This window comes from Nicotiana tabacum, chromosome 16, assembly GCF_000715075.1.
Source record: "Nicotiana tabacum cultivar K326 chromosome 16, ASM71507v2, whole genome shotgun sequence".
In the NCBI taxonomy this organism is placed as follows: domain Eukaryota; kingdom Viridiplantae; phylum Streptophyta; class Magnoliopsida; order Solanales; family Solanaceae; genus Nicotiana; species Nicotiana tabacum.
Genome location: NC_134095.1, coordinates 16,563,438 through 16,566,920, shown reverse-complemented (window position 1 = coordinate 16,566,920; position 3,483 = coordinate 16,563,438). Strand labels below are relative to the sequence as shown.

General features: G+C 37.7%; 1 long non-coding RNA gene across 1 annotated transcript; it reads right to left on the bottom strand.

Annotated features, from left to right (window-relative positions):
- Positions 1-885: 885 nt before the first annotated feature.
- LOC142170529 (uncharacterized) lies at positions 886-3,035 on the bottom strand. The gene is made up of 2 exons (XR_012699757.1): positions 2,517-3,035; positions 886-1,577 (listed from the first exon to the last, which is right to left on the bottom strand). It is a non-coding gene; the product is annotated as an uncharacterized LOC142170529 (long non-coding RNA).
- Between the last annotated feature and the right edge of the window lie 448 nt (positions 3,036-3,483).

Below are 3,483 nucleotides of genomic sequence, written 5' to 3'. Positions count from 1 at the left end.
CATTGTACCTAATTGATCGACACAAACAAAGTTAGTAAATAAGAAGGAAAGAGAAGCAAAACACAATACTAGCTACACAAATAGTCAACACCCTAAAGCTTCCGGGCAACAGCGCCAAAAAGTGATCGCAGTGGACTCAACCTAAGGAAGAGTGGGCGCTAATACTTTTACCCAATAGCGGTATTGGGGTCAATTTTCCACAGGGAGCTTCAATTTGGAGTTGAGTGTTTGTATGGTCTAGGACTATATTTTAGCTCCTAATTGATCTCCTAACATTTTCGGTTTTCTTTTGATTATCAACTACAATTTATCAACTACAAGTTTAAAGCTAAGTTAGGCTAAGATATTGATCCTAAGTTGTATGCAATATAGAGAAAGACACTAGGGTCGTGGAATGTACCTAGGTGGTCAACTAACGGGTAGAGATTCCTAATGCAAGAATGATGAATATAGGACTTATGCTATAACCGTTGCACTTTTGCACCCACTCTCACACCTCTCGGTAGAGAGAGTGATTTTGCCCAATTGACTCTCTTGAAATCAATTGGGTAGGACAATTTTCCCAAGCAACTTATGGTTCAAGTTGGGTAATTACTCTCTCGAGGTTTAACCCGTTAATTGGGACTACCATTCTCATGGGTCCATCCAATTCCTTGTTAGAATTAATCTTGGGGTCATAGACTCTCTTTCTCAAGAAGAGTCAAGACTCACTAAGCTAGACTTAGTGTTTGCAACCACCAAATCTTAATGAAAACATAAGATTAATCCAAATAACAAATCCCAACATCATTTATGTACTAAACAATCACATCCATTAATTACCCACACTAAGGTTGAGTCACAACCCTAGCTAATGGGTTTAGCTAGCTATAATAGAAACAGAAATTGAAGAAATAGTAGATGAAATTGACATAATAATTAACTACAATGTTAATCTACTCAAATCCACGTTAATACTAGAAGAAATTGCCCAAAATAGGCTAAAACCATGAAGTCTCGAGTTCAACTGCTATCTGATAAAAAACAAAACTGAAAACTGCACCTAAAAAGTAAAATGTTCTATTTATACTACACAGGAAAAATCGGACAAAAGTACCCCTGAGGGTCTGGCACGGACCGTGCACAAATGACGCGCGGCCGCGTAGGGGTTTGGGTCTTCATATCTTGCTTCTGACACTGGGGACGCGGATCGCACAAATGTGACGCGCGGCCGCGTAGGGTGTTTCCACGCGGACTGCACTGATTAGGTGTGCGGCCACGTGGGCTTTTGTCTTGAATGACTGAGTCTCTGACACTCTTGGGCACGGACCGCGTGGAAAGGAGCGCGAACCGCGCGTCTAGACTTAGAAATTGCATGGTCTCTGAACTATCCTGCGCGACCGCATGGCAAAACAGTGCGGACCGTGCAGGTTGACCTTGAAATAGCCTAGCCTCTGAACTCTCATGTGTGGCCGCGTGACACATCAGTGCGGACCGCACAGGTCTTTTTCTTCCCCACTTCAGTTATCCTTTGATACTTGGCAGATTTCACTCCTTTTTGAGTCGATCTTTGGTATTTGTCATCTTGTCGCTCAAACCTGCAATCAAACGCAACTTGTAAGCATTTTGGGACTAATTTATGGCAGTTAATGCACAAAGCTTAGGTAAGAATGGGTATAAAACATGTAGAAATCTCAGTTATCAGTGTGCAAGGTCACCATTTTTAAGAATTGATTTTTCCTTATAAAGCACATTTAGACTCCGAAACTAGTTTGCACCATAGATTCTAGATAAAGGGGTTCATTTGACTCGGGGAGAAGGTGTTACGCACTCCCCGAGTCCCGTAGCTAGTACGGTTGAGTACATGATCAAGTTGGGTCTTAAGGTACTCTAATTGACGTAAAACACACACAAAAGAAGCATAAGCACAAAAAAGTTCAAGGTCGTCCCCACCTAATAAAAGAAAAGAAAGTACTAAAGGAAAATATACTAAAAATTCTAATCTATCCTACACGGCTTCCTTCACGATGCTCGTCACAGCCTCCAAATACAAGTACTATGGAAAAGTCCCAAGATAAAAATATTTACAAACTCTACGAGGAATTTCCCCTGAATATCAACAACTAAAACAACAAATGTCCTAAATATTTGTCTATCCAAAATGTGGTTGGCCTAAGCGTGCTCCTAGCGATCCCAAAATATCATCATAAATCAAAATAGTCAAATAAATCAAACTTCTAAATCAAATGTCAATGGAATTAAAAATGTTACTTAACCCAGAATTGTCTTTAAACCCAATTTATATTCAAAGTTCATGATTGAAGCTCGGAGCCTTTTTTACCAGTTAATCCCACAACCCAGTACAGTTATAAATTTTAACACTTTTCTACTATTTGACACTCAACTAAATATTCTAACTCAAATAGATATGAAATAAACAAATTGAAAATCATTCATAATATAACAATTAAAGCATGAATTGCAAACCAAACACAAATAACAAATGTGAAATAAATCTAAAAACGGAAAGAATGGACCTCAAGGACAATGATGTTGTATTCTCTGAAACAAGATAGCTTCCTACGTACCAAATTCCAAAACCGAGCACATTGCAGAACGAACTGTAATTGACACAATACTTGAACCGCTAGACTGGAACTCGGAACGATATACCTTCGCTGACCGGAAACCTCAACAACCGCACATACTCAAATCATTTTAAAACTAAAATTCATAATTATGTAACAGATATGAAAATTCGGATCTGATGGAGCAGATAGTGAGTGTAGCAGCATTGAGCAAACAATGGAAAATTATTTGCTTTTCTAAATTTTTCGATCGTCGTTTCTGTTTACTGCTGGAGTAGGAGTTTTGGGTTTTTGAATTTCAGAACTCTTTATACTGTTTTGAGTGCTCTTGTCTGTGAGTGAGAAAGGGTGTGTATAAGTGAAGGTGAGAATGTAGATGAGAGAATGAATGATGTGCGAGTCTATGAATGTGGAATTGGGACGACAGAGGTGTGCTAGGTGTGGTGTGTTCGGCTGGTTTTTTGTATTTGTAGGGTTAGTTCCTTTTAGGTTATAATTGGTTTTATATACTAATTTAAGATAAAAAAATGGGCCATTTGATTAGATGAGATGAAGGGTTAGGATTTAAATCAGAAATGGGGTGGGTTAGTGGATCAAACGGGTTGGGTCAAAGAGGAGATGGGCTACTGGGTTAAATGATATTGGGCTGATGGTAAAGATTTGTTGGGCTCAGAATTGGGCTAAGAAAATATGAAAAATCATTAAACCAAATATTCTTCTAATGTAGTATAAAATACTTATAAAAAGATATAGTCACTCCTAATTGATTAGATTAAACTATTAAAACAAAATTAAAATTTAAAAGTGAAACTATTTTTGGTATTTTCCAAGATTATATTAAAATAAAGCTCGATAACAATAGGTTAAAATCATAGTAAAATTAAATTAATATCGCTACAAAGTATTAATGACCTTA